The sequence below is a fragment of the Phacochoerus africanus genome, chromosome 11 (assembly GCF_016906955.1).
Source record: "Phacochoerus africanus isolate WHEZ1 chromosome 11, ROS_Pafr_v1, whole genome shotgun sequence".
Taxonomy (NCBI): Eukaryota; Metazoa; Chordata; class Mammalia; order Artiodactyla; family Suidae; genus Phacochoerus; species Phacochoerus africanus.
The window spans coordinates 87,229,461-87,245,100 of NC_062554.1; the positions used below are offsets into that span (position 1 = coordinate 87,229,461).

General features: G+C 38.8%; 1 protein-coding gene across 13 annotated transcripts in view; it reads left to right on the top strand.

Moving 5' to 3' along the window:
* Positions 1 to 15,640, top strand: part of HDAC9 (histone deacetylase 9) — a 959,143-nt gene that overhangs the window by 718,148 nt on the left and 225,355 nt on the right. The gene's annotated exons all lie outside the window — the stretch shown is intronic.

The window sequence follows — 15,640 nt, forward strand, 5'->3', positions numbered from 1 at the left end:
GACTGGCCACATAATATTGTAGGGCTCAATGCCAAATTAAAATCCCCTCTTCGAAAATTGCTAAGAATTTCAAGACAGCGAAAATAGCAAATAAACTAACTGTAGTGTCCCATGTGAAGCTGCTTCGCTAGATTTTTATGTAGCTAGAGAAAAGGTACTATGAGAGGGTTTACATAGCTTTACAGCAGATTTCACTTTTCAGTAGAGTCGCCCTATGTGCATACATTGTATTCCTGATGAAAATGACATAAATTTCACAAAGCACTTTGCATTGTAGGACATTTTGTTTGTGAACCCCCAAGACCATTTGTGTCTTCAATAATTAACAAAGCCTTTTTGACGGAGAATATTTATACCATATTTCAAGGACAAATTTGTTTGAATCCAGCGACATGTGAAGAAAAATGTCTACATTTTTGTGGATGATTAGAATGTACCCTATAACCTGCAGTCTATTTAAAGTTAACCCTTAAAGGCAACAAACCACCATCCTTTAGCACGAAGTGCTAAGATTACATTAAGTCAAAATAATTTCAGATCAGGTTTCCAAAGACTAAGGAATTTAAGTCAATTAGGCTTTTCAAATTTGCAAAGGAAAGAACAAAACTAGTCCTGTATATGTTTTAGCCAATATTTTACTATAACTAAATTTTATGCAGGGAAATCTCATACACCCTCAGCTAATTCTATAATTTTAGTGATGCTGATGAGCATCTTTCACATGTGACTCTGCCTTCTATAAATAATAATTGCAACTACAACCAGTATCAATGTGGGCTTTACAGTTTACCAACATACAAGTGAGATTCTTAGCAACTTTATAAAATAGTCATTATAAGTAACACCATTTTGCAGGTTAGGACCCGAGTGCTTAGAGAAGTGAGGTTATTTTCCTGAAATTACATTTTAAAGGATGAAAGGCTGCAGGTATGAGGTTGACATGCATGTCTACATGGAGGAGTTCCAGAAGAGCATATTAGGTCCTTCCAAGACTTTCATTTCCACAGTCTAGCCCAGCCCCGAGAGCCTAGCAGTGCAGCTGTGTGGCTAACATAGTGTGGTCCCCTTTGTGGCAGCTCACCAGTGAGCTTCGATTTTGACTCCCAGGACAATCACCATCCCACATTAATCCTTGCTCCTTTTGAAGCAAACCTGTAAAGCCCAGAACTTGCAAAATCATCCTAGAAGGCGGAGACCAAACTGACTTTTAAAGTGAGTTTCATTGGCTTTTGTACTTATTTTCTAACATCCCAAGTGGCCATTTTAAGAAAATGGCTGATTACTGTACATGAGGCAAAGGATGAAACAAAGCTAATGGCTGCTTAGTGGTTATGGTGATGGGGAGAAAATCAAAGATGTTAAAAGAGTGGTGGTCATCAAACCCCCACTCATTTGCAAGTACATTTGTGGGCCAGAGTTGAAATGAGAACAGTTCCCTAGGATCCACTTCCCAAGAGTGACCTCTGCTATTTCTGTAACTTACTATCCCCTGAACACAAAGTACATACACTCAACTGCACTAAACCCAAACCAAGGAAAACTTTGGATTCTTTAGCCAGAACTGCCCTTGACAAGTGCCCAAGGAATAGTGACTGCTGCTTCTGGCATAGTGGGCATCATAGAATAGCAGTGGGCTAATCAGAATCATAGCAGCATTGGTGGTGGATACATCAAGCTTGAGCAAGCAGAGGCAAGAGGTGTAAGACTGGATTAACTTCATTCCATCACTTCTGGGAAGGCTGGAGAGAGGCACCTCCATTGATCAAATTGGCCTATAGGTCTTCTGGTGGTGTTTATGTAGATCTAGGTGAGCGTGTGTATATACCCACACTTATGGATGCTCTGGAACGAGCTTGATTCAGCATTTTTGGTTTTTTAATGAACCAAATAATGTTCTTAGCCATTTAGGAACCCTCTTGACCCCTAAGATCTTGGGTTTTGCTATAAGTCCTAAGAGAAACTCTAGGTCCTGTGGATTAGTATCATTCTAAATTTTTTATCTCCAGGATACCCCAAAACATATTAAGTATACAAAAGATATCTTATTTGAACTTGGAGTGACCAGCCTGGCAATATGGGGCACCCCAACAAGCTTGGAAACCACTGAAATTGCCTTTGTCTTTTTTTTTTTTTTTGGTCTTTTTGCCTTTTTCTTGAGCCGCTCCCATGGCATATGGCGGTTCCGAGGCTAGGGGTCTAATCGGAGCTGTAGCCACTGGCAGACGCCAGAGCCACAGCAACGCAGGATCCGAGCCGCGTCTGCGACCCATACCACATCTCACAGCAACGCTGGATCCTTAACCCACTGAACAAGGACAGGGATCGAACCCGAAACCTCATGGTTCCTAGTCGGTTTCGTTAACCACTGAGCCACGACAGGAACTCCAGAAATTGCTTTTGTCTTGAGGCACTCTTCTGGATCGTATTATCTAAGATGAACACATTGGTTTAAATTCCAAAACATTTAATGCTCTCCAATTGTTAAGATAAACCCCGTTACCTAGCACATATACCTTCCTACTAGATAGGTTTAATTTATACCTACTGAATGCTGATGGATCAGTTGGCTTTTGAGGGGTCTACCTGGGACATTATGAAATTTAAGAGAAATCTCTACTTCTTATTAAATTTTCCCCTAAGATTGCATGTGGTAATTCAACAGTGTTACTCAGATAGTTCAGTGGGTGAATGGTGTTTAAGGTACTTTAAAGTGTGTTCTCTAGAACTGCAATTTGAGCAATAATCTCAAGGTTTCCATATTCCTTTGTGTTTGGTTCTCATTTTGTTTAGTTACTATGGCATGACTCATTTCTGATTACTGTGTGATTGCACCACAAGAAAATGCACCAATTGAAAAGAGCATTTTACCAAATCCCAGGCCTTGGTCGTCATATAGTGAAACAGATAATTAAGGGACTTGGGAAACAAAAGCCAGTGCAGGACCACTTTAGTTTTCACTCCTCAGGGTATATCACTAAAAATAGTGATCATTTTCCTGACCATCTGACCTGCTGCTGTGTGAAGAAATCTTGAAGTCATTTCTCAGCCTTATTTTTCCCTCTTCACTTGATAGGCCACAAAAAAACCCACAAAAGCAAGGACGAGCAGGCTTTTATGATAATGTCGTCATCAGCTCCCAGCTTCAAACGCTTCTGCGGCTTTTGAGTTGTCATTTATAACTTGGAACTGAATCGACCCATAATTCCCCTGATACACTTAGAGAAATTGATAACAGACTCTGCACTTCTTTTATGGCTCGGAGGAGGCAACTCCAATCACATCACTATTGGCAGGCAATATTATTTTTTGACATGGTTGTAAAAGTATAAAGGGGCTTATGGCATTTGTTTAGATGAGAAATGGGCTCTCAAGCTGTGCTGGGGTTTACAGGACCAGATTAGTGAGAAGCAAAGGGAATATGATGTTTGCAAACAGGATATGATTTTATATATAAGTTTGGGTTTCATGCTCTGTTCCCTGGGGAAAGCCTTGCAGACAGCAGAGAATTCTACTTTTATCCTACAACAGACAAGCGCCTAGTGCCAAAAGGCAGAAAAATAAACGTGGTCAATGGGCAGTGTCAGACCCTTGATTGGAGGAGGAGGAGCTGTGGAAGAGGCAATTCCTTAGGAGAAATGAGGAATTGCAGAGCAGGCACAGAATCTGGACTGCCTAACTGGTCAAAGATGTGGCAAAAATGAGGCTCTGGGAGGTTTAATCAAGGCACCTTCTCCGTCAGGAATTTGGTCAACCTGTGAACATCAAACTGGCTTTTTATTACAGATTTTTACTCCATCATCTTCTATTTTATTATACCTAGATCTGACACCCTTTGAGGGTTATGGATGCCATTTTTTGTGATTTTGGGAGGGAGAGATGGGGAGAAGGATGAGGTGATTGTGTGGAGGTAATTTAAACCTCATTTCAAGTGCTCAGAGGTATTCAGCAGACATTTTAGTTATATTTACTAACTGTACTCCCTAGAAAGAAGACAGGTTTGGATGAAATGCATCAAATTTTCTTTCATTCTGTCAAATTAAAAATGTAAGTGCTCTCTCTGATATATTAAGTTTATATGTATATAAATATGTACATACACAGTACATGTTCAGAAGAAAATTCAGTCTTTTGCAGTGCATTTATACCTTTCTATTACTTTCCCACTTATTATACTACATTGACCCTCCATATTTATCCTTTCCAATGACAATAAAAAAGTTCCAGTGCCAATCCTTTCAAAGACTACTCTGCCCTTCTCTATTTTATTGTAATATCAGGGAATGTTTTGTTTTATGACCAAATCTATAGACATTAGTTAAATTCAGTGTAACAGAAAGGTCTGATGAATACATTTTTCTCCTGCTATTTACAGTGGTCCTTGAAACAAAAAAAAATCAGTATTTTTGAAGGTGTAGCATGTGCCATCATAAGAGAAGAGCAAGAAAAATAAATCTTGTTGCCAGTGATTAGACAAGGAGCAGGACTGCAACGACTAAAGAGAAAAGACTGTTTTTCTCATTGTTCATAGAGTTTCCATTGGGCTGATTTGGAAAAGTGTTGTGCTGTGGGAGCACAGAGGAGGGAGCTTCTAGAACAGAAAAGAAAGGAGTGTGGGGGTTACTCGAACATTTGTAAGATAAATCTTCAAGAACAATTAGGAGTGTGCGTGTTTATGTGTGTGTGTGTGGAGTGGGTTGTGAGAGTGGAGTTGGGGGAGGCATCCAGGCATTAACTGTTTAGGTTCTTATAACACACTATATTTTTGACCAATGCACTAAGTGGTTGTCAGTTAGTAGGGATTTTGTTTTCCTCAGAAAAAACAAAGCCAAAACCTAATGCTTATGCCAAAATTTGGACGTTCCTGAAATTTTGATAATGTTTCAGGGACCCTGTCCTCTTATCATCATGTGTTATTCCCACCCAGTTATCCCAAGCAGGCACGAAGCCTTTCGTTACATCTGCAGAAAGAGAAGAGGACGGGGATGGCATCTGTTTCTCACATGGAGTAATCAGGATGGTGTTGATTTCACTCGTATTAATGGTCAGCACAAACCTAGCTCGCAATCAGTATTTCATTTCCCCCTCTGCTGCTATCAAAGATGCATCACAATCCTGTTCCCTCCAGCACAATAAGAGGATCCACCCTGATCTGGAATCTCTTTTTTCCCCATCTCGCTTTCTAAATATATGTGGATTTTCATTAGTTTTAATCTTGATGCACATGATACTAGCAGGAACACCCCAGGGCACCTGTAAAAAGTAAAGCAGATAAGTGGCCTTAATGAAATTGTTTTGAGAATTTTGTTTTGTGCTGTGGATTCCACAAAAAGATCATATTGCCCCAGACTTGGAAATTATAATACAAAATATCATGCAAGCCAGGGAATTCTTTCTAAACAACAAAGGAAACTTCTAGTATTGCATAGATTATGCTAATTGTGTATACTCAATAATAGTCACAGAGAAGTAGACAACACACCCCAAAGAGATAGATATATCTGTGTTTACTGCAACTGTAAAATTTTATAGACCCTTTAAGTGTCTGATGTCCACTGCAGAGAAGAGGAAAATTATAAATGAAAACCTTAACTTCCTCCTTAATTCACTTAAACGTAGCTTCCCATCTCTGATTAAATTCTTTCAATTGCTTTGACATTATGGCTAAACACTGCAGGATGTATTTGGAAATTTCATTTTCACTTTCTTGTTTAAAGTAAAAAATGAATATAATAAAGCTATTAAAAGTCTTCTGTTGTCAGAATGCTTAGAAGTGCCAGGAACTGCAGGTACAGCATGGAACAGAATGAAACAAACCAAAAAATCTAACATAATGGTACCTATATTCTAGTGGCAGAGACAGATAAACCAGTACACATTAGTTTAAATATGTGAGTGTAATCATGGATGTTATGGATTAAAGAAAGCAAAGGAAAGGTTTTGGAGTCTGTTGGGGCTGAGGCACAGAACTGGTGATTAATGGGAAGTGATTTGTTTTGGATATTAGAAACGATGGGTGAGGGATGGCCTGGAAGTCCTGGCTTCTTATGGTGACTAAGAGGTTACAGGTAATAGTAATATCCGTATTGAGGGCCCAAGACAAAGTGATAGTCCAAGGAGCGGGGAGGGGGCTTGTTAAGACTGCTTACAGTTCTGAGTCCCCATCCTCATACCTGCCTGTGAAGATGTGATAGCTGGGCGAAGGGTTGTTACATCCAGAACACCCAGAGCTCTGAGCCTCCTTTTTGACTCCTGGCTTGAAGTGTAGTGGTGGAAAGACAGGCAAGCTGGATTTACAGGTACAACCTGAGATCCTGAGATCTGACCTTGCAGGAGCTTGAAAGTGAAGGCAGTTATTCAAATATTCAAGGTCTGAAACTCAAGACCTAGGCTATGAGACATCTGGGTGGTTCCAGGTCTTAGCATTATGTGCTTTGGTGTTCCCGGTCCCTAGTGACTTTTTTTTTTTTTAAATAGTTTCCTATGTAAATTGACAAATTTGACACCAGTGCCTTTCATGTGTTTTCTAGTGACTTTTTGAATGATCCTGTTATCTTGTAGCATCTTTTGTCTCTGGCTGGTGCCCAATGAGTTATACCTGAGCTGCAAAATTCAGTTTAACTTATTTATTGATCCCTTTGGGTTAGTTCACAGAGCAAAGGAGGGTGGCTTCTTGATTTCTTCACAGCTAATCCTGTGTCACGTGTTTGTAAAATGCAGGGAACACAAAGGCTGGAGTCTGAATTCCAGGGCTGCTTCTTACTATTAACTCACAGTTTCTGATCTTCAGTATATTCATTATTAAATGAGGTGAGTCAATAAAAAAAGTCAGCTATTTAGGACTATAACGTATAAGTAAAATAATAATCCATAACTTTGGCACTAATGATATTCAGAGGATTGACTTTAGTGATGGGATTATCTGTCACTACAGTAAGGTTCCATAGCCTAGGCAGGGCCATAGAAAACCCTTTAAAATGTACCCCGTCGGCTCTCACAGAACTGAGATGATGCACAGCCTCACATCAGAGACTAGCTATTCTCTACATTTTTCTTCCCTCCTTCCTTCCTTCCTTCCTTTCTTTCTCTCTCTCTCTCTTTCATTCATTCATTCATTCATTTTTTCTTTCTTTCTTTGTCTTTTTAGGGCCACACCCGCGGCATATGAAGGTTCCCAGGCTAGGGGCTGAATTGGAGCTATAGCCACTGCCCTACACTACGGCCACAGCAACTTGGGATCCAAGCCGCATTTGTGACCTAAACCACAACTCGTGGCAACACCAGATCCTTAACCCACTGAGTGAGGCCAGGAATTAAATCTGAGTCCTCATGGATGCTAGTCAGATTCATTTCCGCTGAGCCCTGATGGGAACTCCTTTTTTTTTTTCTTTATGCAGCTGCACCTGTGGCATATTGAAGTTCCCAGGCTAGGGACTGAATCTGAGCTGAAGCTGCCGGCCTATACCACAGCTACAGCAATGCCTGATCCAAGCTGCATCTGTGACTTACACCACAGCTTGAGGCAATGCTGGATCCTTAATCCACTGAATGGGGCCAGGGATCAAACCCACATCCTCATGGATACTATTTGGGTTCTTAACCTGCTGGGTCACAACGCGAACTCCCTCTACATGTAGCTTCTAACGATAACCTATTTCACCTCTTTTAATCCTTACAATCCTAGAAGACTTACTACTAACTGTATAACTGAGGCTTCTTATCCTACAGAAAAGGGAACAGAGGCTCAGAGCAGAGTAACTTGTTCAAGTCATGCAATTAGTAGGTGGTGAAGTAGAAATCTCCCAAGCTCTTAACCACAGTTCTGCACACACACCACTCACCATAATTTCAGCCTCATATGATTGTCAGCACTCCTTTCCCAGATGAGAATAACCCTAACCATAAGAAAAGCACAATTGTTTCTTTTGCCAAGAACATTCTCTTTTTTATTGAAATTCCTATAAAGTATTAAATCCATGAACTCAGACATCATTAATTTGGGGTAAAAAATTATGTAGCTGTATACAACATTTCAGCCCTCACTAGAACACTGGAAAAATCTTTGCCCTTGGAGCAAACCTCTGGAATGGGCTAGAGAGAATCTCATTTCACACACTGACTGAGTCAGAGCTAATTTTATTAAGCTGTTCTTGCTAGAAAAGGGGCTCTAACCTGCATTGTTTAGTGTATAAAAAGATCAGCATATACATATTATGTAAAGATCAGTACACCCTTTACACATGAACATCATATTAAATAAAGAAGCAGTAGGAAAATACTGAAATGACATTACTTGGCTGTCTCTAACTCAGTCTTGATAGGACTGATCAGCAGGTCACTGCAGCTGTGAATAGCAACAATGGGAACTCTCACATTCCTTGACTGACCACGTAACCCACAGGAATCCATATATTATTTGTCAATCCTTGATTCCACCAGTATCTTAACTAAAGACCTTTTGAGTCTCAAGATGTAGCACTTTGCCACCACAAACATGTTACTCTACTTATTCTTGTTGCTGGCATGTAAATAGCAAAGGGATATTTTTCTGAAGATGAAGAGTGTCTAGAAATTGCAAATGTAAGGTCAGTAGAGCTGCCAGAAAGCAGTCAATCATCCTGGGAGGGGATTTGTAGTAGAGCATTAATGTACATGGACTGCCCCTTGTCTCCTCCAGCTGCTGCATTAATAGTTCACCCTTCTTTCCATATGGAATATTGGTCACAGTATTCATTCATCATATCCATGGTTTTACTTGGAATCTGAAGGTCTTCTCTGTAGCTGCTCTCTTTCTTTTTCATCTCACCATGACTAAAGAAGCTAAGGTGTGGGCATTATAACCTACAAGTGATCCCAAGGGAATGGGCTGTCATTCATGTGTTCTTCCCAGTGTTGAACAAAAGAGAGAAAGTATGTGGGTTCACGCACCCATTGCCATCATAAATCCATCCCAGTTCCATTTCAAAGGTCTCAGGGTTTCATCAGAACATCTAACATGAAATGAATATACATATTCAAAGAGCTGGCATATTGTATCACATGAAAGAAGGGAGAACACCCATTGTTACAGGCTGCAGAGCCAACTAAAGAAGAGTACAATAAAGGATGCCATAGGTCCTCAGCTCAGAAGTATGTCTCTCATCGTTATCCTATAGGAGGAAAATTGTGATAGTCACTCAGAGTTATAGAGGGCTCTGAAGAGGTTCTGAAGTGTTAACTACCTAAGTGACTGCAGAACTATCCTTGACTGGTTTTATGACTTTAGGGAATGGGTCCTTCTGCCCAGCCCTAGAGTCAGAGAATTTTACCAGCAATGTAAAATCTCTGTTAATGATTATTTCATATGTGTGAGGCTCATTTTCCTCTTATGTAAAATAGGGATCCTGAAGCCTTTATCATTGCATTATTGTGAAGATGAAATGTAATGATGTAAGGTACATCTGTATCCACAGCTCAGTGTAGAGGATGGCTACTTCCCAACTTTGATGGGTGGCCCTCATTAGTTCTGGTTTTTCAGAGAATAAATAGGCTGCTGTTTGAAGGGTGTGATTTAAAAGCTTCTTTAAAGCTGTGAGACCCTGAGGTCTCATGTGATGCACCTACCCCACTGATGTTCTACCATTACAGTCATGGCACTATAGGGAGACTGGTAAGAGGGGGCGGGCATTGCTTTTAGAAGCCCCTGTGATGAAACACATGGGCAAAGAAGCTTGATTTATAAATTAGAAATTCAGATTCAAATCTCCTCACTGTTACAACATCAAAAGTGTTTCTCTGACTCTGAAGTGTAAATTCTGATTCAGCAGAACTGGATGGGGCCTGAGATTCTGCATTTTTCACAAACACCCATATGATGTCCATGCTGCTGACCCATAGACCACAGTTTGCATGACCAGACCCTTCCTATATGACCATGAAAGGACAAGTCATTTTTTCTATGCCTCAGTTTATTTCTGTTAAGTAGAGGTGATTCATGAAATATGTTTTATTATTCTCCTTGGTGATAAATATGACATACTTTGGGATCTGGTTGACCAAGACTTAGACAAATAATCTTTCTATGTTGGGCAAATAATTATAGGGAGAGAAGTTTCTATGAGGGGCAGGAGTGAACATGAGAGCAGAAGTCTGGAGCTCTAGGGAATTCCAGGTGTTGTTGGATGTCAAGCCAGGGAAAGGAGGAAACCATTGCTAGCAAATGAGAGCTCAGATCTAGCTCTAATTGAAGGAAAGAGAAGGATTCTTTACTAGATTGTGTATGTATTAAGGTCCTAAATGGGAGAGGGATCTTTATATCCATTTTGCCTTTCTTTTAGCTATCGTAAAGCACTTATAGAATGAATTTGTTCTCATTCATTAATTTATTCCCTTTACAAAAATAAGACCCTGAAGATACATATACCCATAGTCTTGCATGCATGGCACCTAACACTAGCTTCCATGGTAGATTATTAAGAAGAGACCTACAGAACAAACAATATAGAAAGAAAATCTTCATAAAGTTCATATCTGTATCAGTCTGCTCTGGCTGCCATAAAAAATTGCTACAGACCGAGTGGCTCAAACAACAGAAATTTATTTTCTCAAAGTACTGGCGATTAGAAATCTAAGATCAAGGTGCTAGAAGGATTGGTTTCTCCTGAGACCACGGTGCTCGGCCTGCAGGCGTCTGGCTGCTACTTCTCTGTGTGTGTCCTTCCCTTTTCTGTGTGTGCACATCCCTAAGGTCTCTTCCTTTACTTATAAGGACACCGGTCCTACTGGATTAGGACCCACCCTTCGTGGCCTCATTTAACCTTGATTACCTCTATAAAGGCCCTCATATCTACAAAATACAGTCACTTTGAGCTTCGATTTGAATTTAGGGGGACACATTTTGGTGCATGACACTATTCATGTCTAGGGTTGACTTTGATTGAAGTCCCAGCTCTGTGCCTTATCAACGGTCTAACTTTATTCAAGTTATTTAACCTCCCAAACTTAGTTTCCTCTTTTGTAAAAGTGACATGAATACATTTTTAAGCTATCTAGAGGAATAAATTGAGTTATGTTTGTGAAATATTTAACGCAGAGTCCAACACTTATTAGATACCCCTACTGCCCTATGTGTCTTTTTTTAGATGCTGACGTAAGGTACTTACTTTTTCCTTTCTTTGGTAATAAATTTGATTTTCTACCTCTTGCACTAAATCCTGTAATAACGTAGGCTTTTCTCTCTCTGAATATTTCCTACTCCACCCCATCAGTATTCCTGGAAAGAAAATATCTTAACTCTGACTGTAAGAGTGGAAACTTGATGATAGAAAAATATTGAATTTTTCAAGTATCTCTTAAGTGGATAATGGTAATTATTCTATTCCCAAAACGAATAAATAAGAATTTTAGCTTACAGATGCTAAAAATTATATGTAACGTAGAGTTTAGTTTTTTTTCCCCTGTATTTTTTGGGGCTGCACCTGCAGCACATGGAAGTTCCCAGGCTAGGGGTCAAATTGGAGCTGCCTGCCTATGCCACAGCCACAGTGACACTAGATCCCAGCTGTGTCTGCAACCTACACCATGGCTCACAGTAATACCAGATCCTTAATTCACTGAGTGGGGCTATGGATCAAAACCTTCATTCTTATGGATGCCAGCCAGGTTCGTTTCCGCTGAGCCACAACGGAACTCCTGTAATGTAGAGTTTAAAACTGAATAGGCTATGTAGAAAAGTAAACTAAAATTAAACATTAAATCATGCTAAAACAATTTCATTGATTTTTAAAAACATCTGATAACTTCTAAGTTACAAGGATGCTGTATGCAGAAATATTTGGTCCATAATAGATGATTCATTTCAAAAACATACTTTACCTGATGCAATGCAAAGGTTGAAAAGAGAATTTATTTTGCAGTTTCACTGTTCTACAACACGCCTAAAATGGCGCAGAATGAGTACAGTAATGAAAAATCTCAGTTTCTTTGTTGAGTCTGCTGTCTGTCAGGAGGTTTCTAAGGGCATCTGATCATTATTTAAATTTAAACTTGATTATTCAGAAATGCCCTTGGCCCTAGATGCAGCAGAGCATACAGAAAGAGCTTACTGAGCAGCTTAGTATTGGCTGAGGAGTGTCCGTTTCTAACTTTTAAGGGGGAAATACTCAAGACATCCAAGGAAGAATCGTGTGCCACATTAACCAGGCACAGTGCATAAGAAACCTGTTCTGTTAATGAACACAATAGTATTATATTTAACTCTGGGGATATTTTTGAAAGGGAATCAACAAGCTACATTTTGATTATACTAAAGAGACAGTGCCTAAATTCCTTTCCTGTTACATCATTCTCTTTCTCTCTTAAATACTTTTACATGCACTTTCAGTACAGGTAGCCTAATTTCTATCATGTGTGGCTTTTCAGAGCACAGGCTTTGTTTTGGGTGCCAATGATTGTGCTGCATTGGATGTGCTTGGAAGAGGCTCACATTCATTCAGGAAACTCTAGTTGAACTAGATCCATATGTAGCTTAAAAAATGTAGCTTTCTGATTGGAGGTAGTCTCTGGCTTCCAGCATTATCACATATGATTTCTGGTTTTGATGTGCTACAGGAGAGAAAGTAGAACAAAACTTTGGAATTATTTTTCTTAGCATTTACTGAGAGTTTACTGCTTTCACCATTGTGTTGTACTATGATAAGCTCTTTACATGAATTGACTCATTTAATGCTAATAATAATCCAGTGAGGAAGGTGGTATTATCTCCATTTTTTTTTTAGGCTTGAAATGGTTAATGAACTTGTCCAACTTTGAACAACTTGGTGGTGATTTTTAAGGTCTCTAACTCTAAAGTCAAGAAAAATAAATAAGGTATTGTTGCATTAAATATCGATGATGTCTTAAGCCAAAGGTACAACCCAAAAGAATGGGATAAGGTAGCAGAGATCTTGCCCAAATATTGGTTTATTGGAATTTCTTTTAAAAAGCTTATTAGAGTGTCTGATAATTTCTCCAAATCCTGGCATTATGGAAGCCTCTAGGTAGAAACTATTGTTGTAATATTTAGAAAATTATTGGTACTCATTCTGTTTTGGGATGATTTATTTTTTTTATCATTTTTCAAATTAAAGGATAGTTGATTTACATTGTTGTGCCAGTGTGTGTGATGTACAGCAAAGTAACTCAGTAATATGTATACACACATACATATGCACACACACACACACACACACACACACACACACACACATTCTTTTTTCTGTATTCTTTTATGTCACAGTCTATCTCAGGAGATTAAATATAGTTCCCTGCACTATACACTAAGACCTAGTTGTTTATCCATTCTAAATGAAATAGTTTACATCTACTAACCCAAGCTCCCAGTCCATTTCACTCCCTCCATCCTCCCCGTTGGCAAACAGAAGTCTGTTTTCAGGTGTGTGAGTCTCTTTTTGAATTGTAGATTCATTTGTGCCATATTATAGATTTGATATATAAGTGATATCATTTGGGGTTTGTCTTTCTCTTTCTGACTTACTTAGTAGGACAGTCTCTATAAGCATCCATGTTGCTTCAAATGGCATTTTTTTTTAATGGCTGAGCAGTATTCCATTGTGTATATGTACCACATCTTCTTTATCCATTCATCTGTCCATGGGCATTTATGTTGTTTTCATGTCTTGATTGTTGTAGATAGTGCTGCTGGGAACATAGGGGTGCACATATGATTAGGTCCCATTTGTTTATTTTTGTTTTTATTTCTTTTGCTTGGGAGGCCTTACCTAATAAAACAGCATATGATTTAGGACAGAGAATGTTTTGCCTGTATTCTCTTTTAGGAGTTTTATGGTGTCATGTCTAATGTTTAAGTCTTTAAGACATTTTGAGTTTATTTTTTTTTGCATGATATAAGGGTATGTTCTAATTTCATTGATTTACATGCAGCTGTCCAATTTTCCCAGCACCACTTGCTGAAGAGACTGTCTTTTCTACATTTTATATTCTTGCCTCCTTTGTTGAAGATTAATTGACTGTAGATGTGTGGGTTTATTTCTGGGTTCCCTATTTTATTGTGTTGATCCATATGTCTGCTTTTTTTTTTTTTCTTTTTATGGTTGCACCTGCAGCATATGGAAGTTCCCAGGCTAGGGGTAAAAAGAGCTATTGCTGCAGGCCTACACCACAGCAGCACTGGATCTGTGCCACATCTGAGACCTATGCCTCAGCTTGTGGCAACGCTGGATACCTAACCCACTGAGCAAGGCCAGGGATCTAAGCCCCATCCTCATAGACACTAGGTTAGGTTATTAACCCAGTAAGCCATAATGGAACTGCCATATGTCTGTTTTTGTGCAAGTGCCACACTGTCTTTATTACTGTAGTTTTGTAGTATTGTCTGAAGTCTGGGAGAGTTACACCTCCTGCTTTATTTTCTTTTCCCTCAATATTGCTTTGGCAATTCTTGATCTTTTATGGTTCCATATAAGTTTTTGGATTATTTGTTCTAGTTTTGTGAAAAATGTCATGGGTAATTTAATAGAGATCACATTCAATCTGTAGATTGCTTTGTATAATACAGCCATTTTAATAATATTAATTCTTCCAATCCAGGAGCATGGAATATCTCCATCTCTTTGAATCCTCTTTAATTTCCTTGATTAATGTTTATAGATCTCAGCGTATAAGTCTTTCACCTCCTTGGTCAGGTTTTTTCCTGTTTTTTGGTGGGGGTTTTCTTGTTGGTGTGGTTTTAAATGGTATTTTTTTAACATTCCCTTTCTGATATTTCATTGTTAGTGTACAAAAATGCAACTGATTGCTGAATATTAACCTTGTACTTTGTTGAATTCATTTATAAGATCAAGAAGTTTCTCTTTGGAGGCCTTAGGATTTTCTAGATATAGTATCATATCATCTGCATAGAGTGACAATTTTACCTCTTCCCTTCAATTTGGTTATCTTTTATTTCTTTTTCTTATCTTATTGCTGTGGCTAGGACTTCCATTACTATGTTGAATAAAAGTAGTAAGAGTGGGCATCCTTGTCTTGTTCCAGATTTTAGTAAGAGGGCTTTCAGCTTTTCTCTGTTGAGTATTATATTGGCTGTGGTTTTGTCGTAAATGGTTTTTATATGTTCCCTTTATCCTCATTTTGGTAAGAGTTTTTATCATGAATGGATGTTGGATTTTGTCAAACGCTTTTTCCACATCTATCAAGATGATGGTATGGTTTATATCGTATATGTATTACATCACCACTATACATTTACTCAAATGACAAAATTTAGTAGTGCCATAAAACTCTTTGTAGTGCAGGGGATATTTTTAACACTTACTGAACTGTTAACCTGAGCATCCTTGTTCTAGTCTTATTCTCAAGCAGAGATGAGAATCCTTTATAAACACACAAGGTGTAGTTACACTCTCCAAGCGCCCCACCCTAAGAAATATCCTTGAGTTGGGTGGTGATCATTTTACACAAAGAATCAACCTATCTAGTACCTTGGAGATACATTAGTGTCTTTTCTTCTTTAAAATTTTCAAACTATATAAAACCTAAGTCACTGTGGATAGCATAAGTTATGCTTCCCAGGAACCAAATTCAGCACATGAATAGGTTTCTTTTGGCCTGGCTGTGAAATTTTTTTAAAGTGAATTCTGATCAATAT